Source organism: Manacus vitellinus, unplaced genomic scaffold (genome assembly GCF_001715985.3).
Source record: "Manacus vitellinus isolate BGI_N305 unplaced genomic scaffold, ASM171598v3 scaffold_2_pilon, whole genome shotgun sequence".
Classification (NCBI taxonomy): Eukaryota; Metazoa; Chordata; class Aves; order Passeriformes; family Pipridae; genus Manacus; species Manacus vitellinus.
In genome coordinates, this window is record NW_021940208.1 from 29,306,357 (window position 1) to 29,317,747 (window position 11,391).

Here is an 11,391-nt window from a genome sequence, read left to right on the forward strand (position 1 = left end):
CACCATATATTCCTTTGCATTGACTCAACGGGGATCCAAGAGTGGATTAGCTCAGATGTAAATAGTTGTGTTGTAGACATACAGTGGTAGGTGATATGGATTCTGTCTTTATGCCTTGACATGCCCTGCTTTCCCCCTTCAGCAGGACTGTAGGCAGCAAAGCTTCACACTGCTCCTGCTTCTGAAGTTTAAATTCCCTTTGTCTTTCAATCCATTTTTTATTTATGCTGGACTTTTTGTCTTCTTCCTTGCCACTCCCTATAGGCAGAGCATTCCTTCAGTTGAGGTTTGACAAATATCCTTATTCTTAAAACAGTGCAGAGCACACCTGCTCTGTGGAATACTGCAGCTGCAGCAGATCCATCCTGAACATGGTTTGCTCAGCCCTGCAGTGCACTGCTGGCACTGCCAAGGGGGAATCTCCTCTCACTCCTACTTCACCAGTTTCTGATTTCAAGGAGATGCTGGATTCCACAGACAATATAACAAGTTTGCCTCTCTAAAATTTGGAAGTTCAAGTCATTCCCCTGTGCAGACTGTAAGATAGGAGAAAAGAGAAAGGAGACATGAGAACTGTTTTGCGACTGTCATTGGATAAATGACTTTGCTAGAGTGGGGAAATGAACTGCTCTCTGTGGACATTGAAGATTGGATGAGAAGCAATGTACTAAAATTACAGCAAAGCTTAGCTGTTAGGAAAAGAATGGTTCCCTGGGGACACAGTTGGAAGATAAGGTCTCACAATCTGTTTCCAACTCCCAGTCCAGGAACCACTGCAAGCCACAGCTCTTCTCATCTTTTTCCTGTTTCCTCAGCCTCATGCAAATTCATAGGTAGATTCAAATGCTCTGCCAGGCCCTGATATGCCTCCTGACCAAAGCTGAACCTCCAAAGCAAATGATATTTTCATTGTCTCTCTCTTCTGCAGTCTACCCCAAACTTCACATGGCAGTAACTAAGTGGTAGCAGTAACAAAGCCAGGTGGACTATGTCATATTTATCTCCATGGACTTCCAATACAGCCATATGGGTACATATAGTCTAACCCTGGCACCACACAACACTGTTGTCAGGTCTCAGATATCCTCCGTGTCCCTGTCCTTTCCCAATGAAGATTTAATGAGTAATTTTTCTGTGACAATAAGAATTTGATAACAAGAAGAAATCTTTTCCATTCCCATTTTCCTCAGAGACCTCCAAGACTTGTTACATGTCTATCCTGTCTGAGGGGCAGACACATGAGAGACATCTCACACTTCTGGTTTCTCCCAGTCACCAAGACTAGGAGAACATTTTGAACATGTCCTACCTCATGGAAACAGCTTTGCTGAGTCACATCCTTGTGATGAGCAGAGATTTGCCTAGGGGACACACCTAGAAATATGAGCTCAGAAATACACAAAGACACTGACCCAGCATGCATGCTTTAGCAGAGTCTACACTTGCTCTGACACCCTGTTACTCTGTCAGATGGTCATTATAAAGCATCTTACTCTTTAGGTAGGTACCCAGCTGTTCACCTTCATCCTGCTGTAAGGTCCAGTCTGGCCTGTCCATTTCTACAACCTAAGGGATAAGATCCTGGCACTCTTCCAGAGGGCTATCCCTTTTGGAGGCAAACTGTGCTGCTTGTGTGTGTGTAATGATGTGTGTTGTCCCTCACATGATGTCAGTGAGTGGCTGGACAGGGAGTCAGATTGCCATATGCCATATCTGTCTCTGTGGTGCTGTGATGGTTTGTGTGGCCCAACCTGCACAGACTGCACCAAGCCATGCCACTGCTTCCTGAGGCTCACAAGGTGATATGGAAGTACAACTGTATGTGTTGCCCTGCTACAGTGACCACACTACAAAGAGGAAACCATTGTCCTGAGGGGAATAAAAAGTCTCAGGATTGGCTGGAACAAAGAGGAGGGAGGCATTCCCTAGGCTGGACTGATAACTTGTCCTTGTGCATTTGGGCATAGACATCGTGAGCCAAGCTCATCCACATAAAACAATTCACACAACCTGTTTAGTGACTGTAAAGATCCCAGGAACTCACTCCTTCACATCACAGCTTCTTAGGTATCATGTCCTGCACAGAGGTCTCAAGCTAGGCAAGTAGAAATGGGATTTGTTTCTATCATGAATAGAGTCAAGCCCAGCTTAGCCCAAACTCATGGACCTGGGCAGGTTCAAGAACCGCTGCAACCCTCCCATCAGTCCTACCAGGACTGGCAGCAGAAAGCCCTCTGAGAAGGGGGTGTGAAGCAGCCTCAGGAGAGACAGAAGGAGAGGGGGACTAGCAAGGGGGTTGGGCAAGCCAGGCAAGTCGGGTGAGGTGCTGAATGAATGCATGCGTCATTCCCTGAGCAACTACAAGACAACTCCCCATGTGGCTGCCTTTTCTAGGCAGCAGCGTGTGCCTGCACACGCTGTATGTGAGTTGCTGCTGGGAATGAATCCCTTCTCAGGAACTAGCAGATGAGTCAGGGTTGACTCAGGTCTTCACAGTCTTCCTTGCTCAAGTGGTACTGGGTAGAGGAGCTAAATATGAAGCCTGTTTGTATTTTTTCTTTGTGATTGCTAATTTTGCTAAACACTGTAAAATATGCACAAGGGCATTTTTTCTGGACAGACTTTCCTGCTGCATGCACACATTGAGCTGTAAAACCTGTCTTTCATACAAAAAGCCAACTTTGTTTATAAGTGTCCCATTAGACCAGAGCATGCTTCATTATTTGTGGGGAGACCATTCTGTCCACATGTTGAGGTATCTTGGAAGCAGTATGTGGCTCTTCGAGGACCTATTATTAATTTGAATTTATTGAGTGCTGACAGACAAGCATGGTGCTTTATGGTCACATAAGGGAACCCTTGTGGCTGCAACATTTCAAGAGAAAACTCCCATGAAAAGGTGGAAGTACTCTTGGCTTAAGGAGGCTGAAAGACACAGTTTTGTTTTTTGAAATGATGGCCTCAGGGGCACTCTGCAACAAAGTATGATAAACAACAATGGGAGTAAGCAGGGACTTTGTCCTCTGCAATCAGCTACATAATGTTTGCTACACTGATTCTGGTCTGCCTGAGCTATATCCAAGGAATGCAAAGATGCTAGGTACATAGAAGTAACATATGGACTGTTTTCATCTGTGTAACCATAAGAAGACTTTATCTTCTCATTCTAAAGCTAGTCTGTGGGTTTCAGGTTTTCTCTGGTCTTCTGCATTGTGCTCTCCCATTACCCTGTCCTGCAAAAGGGAATGACATCTCTTGGGAGTCTGTGGTTGCTAAAGAAGGTATAGTAATAGAGGAAAAACATATTCCCAAACTATATTATTTTAAATGATATTTCTGTCACAATGTTTCAACAATGACGAATCACAATTCAGTTGACACTGATAATTGATCATAAAATTCTGGGACTAGGCTTGACACTACAGAGTAGTAAACCATGCAGAGTCATACGTAGAGAGTTTTTCCTCTGTAAAATAAAACTGACTGCTCTACGTGAGCAGATATATTTGGGTTTCCTGGCTGTCTGTTTGTGAGACATTTTTGGTAGCTTCACAAAATCTCACCGAACTCTTTACCTCATGAAAACAGCCTCAAGATACTTGCGATACTTAAACTGTCATAAAGGCAAAGAGCAAACAGGCTCCCTTCTTGCTGTAGATGGAAGGAGAGGTGAGTCCCAAAAGGGCCCCCACACATATTCTTTTTAAAACTAGTGACGCAGTGACAAATGCAATGGAATCTGGGAAACCATCCTGCTAACCTTTTCCAGCTCCTGAAACCTGGTGTGTGATGGTGACGGTGATATTGATTAAAAGAAGAATCTGTTATGTTTGGGGATGTGATAAGGAAAACTACTGTTTTTTAATTTCCCCTCCCACAGGTTAGATTACACTATAAAGAAAGAATTTACCCAAAGGCAGATAATGCTTAAACCATTTAGAAATAATTAATAGACATTAGAGTCATTGCATACTACAGAAAAATGTGTCCTGAAAGGCTACACAATAGCTTTCCTTGTTAGAGTAAAGGATGTTTGTTTAGGCTTAGTTGGTGCTTCCGACTACTTAATTACCCAGAAATGAGGTAGCTGTGCTCTTAAGCAAGTCAGAAATGCACACTGATGAATGCTGGGCAACACAGGCCGCATAGTTTTCAGAAAAACATTCAGATATGTTGGCAGATTAGTTTTGCAGGTGGGAGCAGTGAGTCTGTCTGCTTCTTTAGATGTCTTTCTTTTGTATTTTCTAAAAAATCAATATTGCATTGTATTTCATCTGTAGAATCCATTCCTTCCTTTTGTAACATCATGTACTAATGTAGCACCCTAGAGACAGCTGGTGCCTCTGCTTGGAATCCACCAGGAGCATCCTTCTGGCCATGGCCAGCCACAGGACCTCCGTTATTACTCATGGGTAACCACCATTCCTCTTTGGGACAGTGGGAGGAGGAGGAAGGAATGGATTCTCTCCAAACACCAAGTGCCCAAGGTAGTCCCATAAAACACAAAAAGCCACAGAATCATAAAATCATTAAGGTTGAAAAATACCTCCAGTATCACTGAGTTCAAGCATTAACTCAACACCATCATGTTCACCACTAAACCTTATCATCAAGTTCCACATCCATACACTTTCTGAACACTTGCAGGGAAGGCGATTCCACCACTTCTCTGCATGTTCCAATGCCTGACCACCTTTTCAGTGAAGAACTTTTTCCTACTATCCAATCTAAACCTCCTCTGATGCAACTTGAGGTCATTTCCTCTCCTCCTGTCACTTGTTACTTGGGAGAAGAGACCAACCCCCACCTTGTTTCCACCTCCTTTCTGGTACTTGTAGAGAGTGATACCGTCCCCTCTGAACTTCCTTTTCTTCAGGCTAAACACCCTCAGCTCCCTCAGCTGCTCCTCAAAAGACTTGTACTGTAGAACCTTCATCAGCTGTGCTGCCCTCCTCTGGACTCACTCCAGCACCTCAATGTCTTCCTTTTAGCGAGGGGCACAAAACTGAACACAGGATTTGAGGTGCAGCCTCACCAATGCCAGGTACAGGGGGAGAGTCCCATCTCCTCAAGCTGTCCATTTTGGCTGTCCATTCTCCCAGGGCATGGGAAGTGCCGCTGCCTGGCTGCTGGAAACACTTGTACCCCAGGGACAGTGCAGCTGGCAGAAAGAGAAGCTAAACAAGTCCCAGCTCCTTTGCTTGTTAAACAGTACCGTAGAGGAGGAAGGGGATACATCCACTCCTGAGGTTTTGCAGGGGAGGTTGGGAAACATCCTTTTTTCCCCTTAGATTCCTTGCAGCTGCAATCGTAAGGCCCAGCCACGTCCCACACTGGCAGCACAGCACAGCACAACTCTTTCTGTCAGTGCTGCTTCCTACCTCATGCTGCTTACAGCTGTGGCACACAAGTCTTGGTTTGGCTTGAAATGGGAAAGGTCTGTCCCACTGAACTGGGATGTAAACAGGAGCTTAGCTTTACAGCAGCTGGAAAGCAATTTTCTGGATTTGCTCCTGTTGTTTGCCAAATACTTTCTATTCACGGGAAGATGATGAAAAACATTTAGATGAGATTGTGGCTGTCTAGTTCCTAGCAAGCTGTTATTATTAGGGAGGGGAGGAAAACCCAAACCCAAACCCCAAAAACCTGGACAAGTTACAAACCTTCTCTATAGCTTAAATAGAGTCTTGGTCTAATTCCTCCAATTGACTGGAGCTGCTCTTGCCATTTCCCAGACAGTGACTTAAATGCATGTAACATCTTTAACTGCTATGCCTGTTATTGTGCTGCATTCCTTTGGCCAAACTACCCGGGTTTGACATTACAAACCAGGACATTGAAGACAGAGAATGAAAAAGGCAATAAACACCCTGCTAATCTCTCCAGCAACACAGAAGCAACAGCAGCAACATTTTGCTTCAGGAACCTGTCCCCAACCTCTTTCTCTAACACAAAGGTACTGAATGTATGGCAGCAACTGCTGGGTTTCTCAGAGAGAGAGAGAGGCCCTTGTCAGAAAAATGTAAGAGGAATGACAGGACAACTGTCCTATTAAAAAACAAGCAGACAACAGATTGACTAGGGGATACTGTAAATGCACAGAAATGGACCAGGAGAAGTTCATTCAAAGCATTTCCTTCTCCTTTCTCTAATAAGACTGCCATTTGCATGAAGTAGTATCTCGTGCCACTGGGGTCAATGCATATTTGCAGGAGATTCTTGAGCCCAAATGACCCAATCCCCGTGTTTGGGATGGAAAAAAACTTAACACCTCCCCACCACCTCAAAAAAAACCCCAAACCAAAGCAAACCAAAGAAAAAAAGAACAAACAAACAAAAAACCCAAAACCAAACCAAACCAACCAACCAAACAACCAACCAAAAAAAAACCCCGAAAAAATAGTGATGTCCCCTGTGGCAGCAATAGGGATATGAGAAACACCATTACAGTTTTTGGATGCAGGTTGAGTGGATAAAGCTTAAGCTGTTTCTACTCAACCATCCTGGCACTGGGGGTTCTGTGGCAGGAGAGTAGATGTGCTTCAGCTGGGACACTCCAGAGTCAGGGCAGGTGGATGTCCCATGATTCACTCATTGGGTGGGTAGACAGCGAGACAAAGGCAGAGACAACAGGGGATCCTGCAGGGATTAGTTGATCATATAAAGAAATCACATGCTTTGGTCTCTTTTCCAGGATGTGTTCGGTGCTGTTATTGAAGAAGAACATGGAAGCCAAGTATAATGGAAATTTACAGTTATTGCAGTGACACTCATAGATCTACTTTGACTCAAAGCTGAACTTATACACAAGCGGTTAATCAGACATATTTCCTGTCCTGAAGAAGTTTTGGCCCAAATACACATATCAGGACAAGGATGGGAAGAAAAATGAAGGCCAGGTAAGCCTTGTGGACACCCAGCCCATGGAGGCAGTACAGTCAGGGGAGAAAGGAGCCCTGCTGCTCTCCTCGCACTGGTGTACAGCTACAGCCAACACTGCTTCCTTGGGAAAACTCCATGGTTGAAGTAATATCTGATCTCTGAACTCCTCTGAAGCAGATGGTGAGTCTGGAGTCACAATTTCACGGACTTCTGTCCAGGTAGTTTTAGTTACCTCTTTACTGGGAAAAATGGGTGGAGGTAAGCACCTTAATTGAGGCACTTCTATCAAGTCAAAATTACGCATCTATAGACCACCAAGTCACCTATTGCTGCTGCATGCAAGCAATACAAGTGCCTTGAGCCTTACAGGGCCTCTTCAATGTAGTGATTGTTTAGCAGCCCTGAATTACACTGTGGGAAGTGAAGGACCAGATAGGAAAGTGAAACTTTTTAAAAGCCATTTTAAGCAAAACAGATTCTCTATAAATCCATTCTGCACTCTGGGTTAGTCCCCCAGGCCTTTGCTGTAATACTACTGTCTCTTCCTACATGCCTTTTTCAGCGCAGGGCAAAAGCAAGCTTTTCCCTCTTGATCTCTGCTGTTAAGCTCAGTAGAGATTAGGGACCACAACTCTTGCTTATGCAGGTGCAAGCCAGTGCAGTCACAGGGAAGTGACTTGGGTCTTGGCAGTGCTATGATTTGCTCCACTGTGCAAATGGGATCCCAGTGCACAGCAGGCTTCCCACTCCTTATTCAGTTAGTGGTTTGTCCTGGACTGACCTGGATATAGCAAGTGAGAAAAATAGCGGACGGAACCTCATTTAATCCTTGATTCTCTTTTAACTACTAACCAAGCCACCTCTGTACAAGCATGATACATTGAGAGGATGTGGACAAATATATCTGTGCTGAGGAGTGGCAGAGGCTGCAGTCCGCATTTAGAAATGCTGAGCGGTGTGTTTTTCTAAGCTGGCTAATTAGTATGGGCTTGAAACTAACGGCTGCGTTTAACTGACAAGGCAATATGCCCTTCACTCATCCCTTGAGATGTCAGGAGAATTATTTCTTTTGAAAACATGCCTATTAACTCGTTCGTCTCTATCCGCTTTGATCTTTTCAATATAATACTTTCCCTCTGCATTTCATTTCTCCCTATGGAGGAAACCATGAAAGCAAATCATACTGATTTGCAAACAGCTCCTCCTCCTTTGCCTGCTGGGTTGCTTGGCTGGGTCTTCTGTGCCAGTGGCCCTGGTCTCACACGAGGAGCTGGGGAAAAGACAACACTATGATCACAAAGTGTTAGCACTTGTGCAGCCTCAAAAAGATGCTGTTAAAAGATCTGAACTGCTGTTAAAAGATGTCTGAACTGCTGCAGATGCCTCTGTCCTTCTCCAGGGCAGCGAGGAGATCAGGAAGAGACCATGATTCAGCAAGTCACAATTTTCCTCCCAGGTTGTTCCACTGAGATCTGGATTAAAAGAAAAATTGATGACCTGGCCTTTAAATGGAAAGGAGGATAGGGTTTTCTGACAAATTTCATTATGATCCAAGTACCATGCAACCCTACTGCAATATAGACCCATACACCATGATACTTGTTAATACCTGGTGAAAACAGGGCAGAATCTAAAAGTAAATAGTAGGAATGAAAAAATGGAATACAGCAATAAATATGTACCGATATTTAGGGCCAAATCTTGCCCTCAATTTGAAGGGTTCTGTATAACAGTAGGAAATGCATGTGGATATCTGCAATTGGATACACTGTTCATTATATTCAAGAATTGAGAAGTTAATTGCCAAATTGGCAAATGCTGCACTTCTCAGTCTCAGTCCCAGTGGTGAATCTGGCTTTGCATAGGAGTCATGGGAGATTTTCAGTGCTTAGGTTGCCCTTGAGATACAAGGCATCATTTTGCTAGGTAAATGTTTATCTTTTGCATTTCCAGAAATATGCTTGAAGAGACTTTCTTCCCTCCCACAAGAGTCTATTTGGCACTTCAAGAGACTTGCTAGCTTTGCATTTCCAAATGGGGATGCCTCTATTTTGGCTACCACATAGGGGGAATGGGCTAACAGTAGCTGTATTCCAGGAGTGCTGAGCACTTCTCCGCATTATTTACAGTAACTACAAGATGCAGATATTTAGGACGTCATAAGGTCAAGCCACGAGGTCTTGAAACACCGCAGCATGGAATTATAGTCCTATTTTGAGCCACCAACATTTTTGTTAATTTTTTTTCAAGCTAGCCATTGCCTGCAGTATCATACCAAATTAAAAAAAAAAAAAAAAGAAGCAGAAAATACGTAATGGAGTAAAAGAGGTTTGGCTGTGAATAACATTGCTATACATTGTGCACCAAAAGGAGATGACTTCAGGGACAAATGACCCTTGTGACAGACTTCCCCAAATCACAGGATGTCAATTTGTTTTTTGAAGGCACCTACTATGTATTGCAAAGGACTGATGTGAAAAAGTGCATGCTGTCCCTAGACTAAATAAGTGTTGCTTTGTTTTCAACCTAGAAAAGACAGAAAGAAAGATGGAAAGAAAGGGAGGGAGAGAGAAAGCATGTCACAGATGAAAGCATATTCTCAAAGGTCATGCCAGAGTGTCCTTACCTCAGCAAATGCTCTGGATTAACTTCATAATGAAATAATCCTGCTGTCTGATACTGCCTGAGAAATAAACGGTGTTCTTTTAAAGTTCTTGCCCATTTCACAGCACTTCCCTCTGACACTGTAATAAAGTAGGTTGCAGCAAGTATCCTGCATGCCATGCCTCCAAATGTACCAGTTAATTACTGAGTCCTTTAAACCTACTAACAAGACAAGCCTTGTTCTTTCAACCTATTGCTTTTTGCCAAAAAAAAAAAAAAAAAAAGAAAAAAAAAAAAAGAAAAAAAGTGTGTTGGGCAAATAGATCTTTCCAGAGAAAACAGATTTGTTTCCAAATCAGTCAACTGTGCTGAACTGGAAAGGAAGAAATGTTATTTTTTCCAGGATGAAAGCAAAACAAGATCTCTCCCTGTTTACCCTGTCTCACCCGTTTCTAAAGAAGGTCAGTTTAATTCCTTCATTCCTTTTCCTGCTGTCTTATTTATCCTGAAGTCCTCTAGTCTTTTTCAATTTCACTGGCAAAGCCCAGCCCAGTTGGTCCAACATAGGAGTGCACTATGCTATGCTCTTCCCTGCCATGTGAAGATACTGAATAGAGCTGGGTGAACTGTAAACATCCAGACATTCTCCTTTCTTACTTGCTTTCCCATGCTTTTGAATAAAAACATAAATCTCAAGCACTTATTGTTGTTTTAGTTTCCTTTTAGCATCTTATTCATTACAGATGCTCTGAAGACTGTAAAAACAATCACAAATTCAGACTGCACCACCCCTATCTGTTGTGCCATGCTGAAATACAAACCCCTGTACCACAAGCGTCTTTTAATACTGATGCCTGGGACTGAGTTTGAAAGGAAGGAATGGCAGTAGAAATAAAAGGCAATATAGTAAGCAGGAGAAAAGAGCTTTTCTACCCTCACAACAGGTAGCTTTTGATCTTTAACTCAGAAGGAGCCTAGGGCAACTCCTGAAGGATGACTACACTTGAACTACAGTCAGTAGAGGCCATCATGCTTGCTTATATCAGCCCAGCTAGCACACAAGGTGTGTTTTGCATGCCATAGAATCAAATGCATAAGTAGATGTACATTTCTTTAATAGCCATGGACTGTAAGAGAGGGTCATTAGATCAGTTAGTTTGATCTACTAGATGGCACCTTAACAAAAGAAAAGTGCATACTACTGAATTCTCCTGTAAGTGTTCTCAGTGTGCTGGGTTAGTTACACCAGCTTAACCTCTTCTGTGGTCACGTACACTCCATTGACTTTGGAGCATCAGCATCAACAACACAGCCTGAAGGGAGGTGTGTGCTACCTGCCAATATGCACGTTTTAGAGTAAAAGGCTCCAACACATGATCGAGTGCCCATGCCTTATCTACAGCCTCTTCCACCCTTGTATTACTCATTCCTGCCTCGGGTGCTGAGCATGCAGACTCTACAGCAGCTTCACTGGATGAAGGGAGCTGTGAAGTCATGACTCAGGCACCTTAACCTGACCAGGTGCCTGTGCCCTGAATGCGTCTGGGCAAGTCTAGAGGCAAAATGGGTTCATACAGTGCACACACCAAAGAAGCCGGGAGAGCCACCATGGCCAAAGGCTCTTTGTGAAACTCTCCAGTGGTATGTTGAACCCATAGCTGAACTCAGTTCTCAACTTGGCTTCTACACAGCCCTGTTGTACTATGAAATATGCTACTTTTAAAACCAGAAAACTATAGGATATTATATATGGCAGTCTCTACAGGATTCCACATCTTTGCTAACAAAAGGAGCAGTAATTTCACATCTGTCATTGCAATTTCACTTCAAGCGCCCACGTTAAGTGCAGCAGCCCTTGCAGAACAAACCAGCTCTCCTCCATGCCTCCCTTTGGTGACTAGTCAG

The 11,391-nt window shown here is 43.6% G+C and overlaps 1 long non-coding RNA gene across 1 annotated transcript in view; it reads right to left on the bottom strand.

Annotated features, from left to right (window-relative positions):
* The window catches only part of LOC108639412, a 29,322-nt gene extending 19,661 nt beyond the window's left edge, over positions 1-9,661 (bottom strand). The window contains exon 1 of the long non-coding RNA XR_001920444.2: positions 9,509-9,661. This is a non-coding gene — a long non-coding RNA (uncharacterized LOC108639412). The remainder of the gene's footprint in view (positions 1-9,508) is intronic.
* Positions 9,662-11,391: the final 1,730 nt, after the last annotated feature.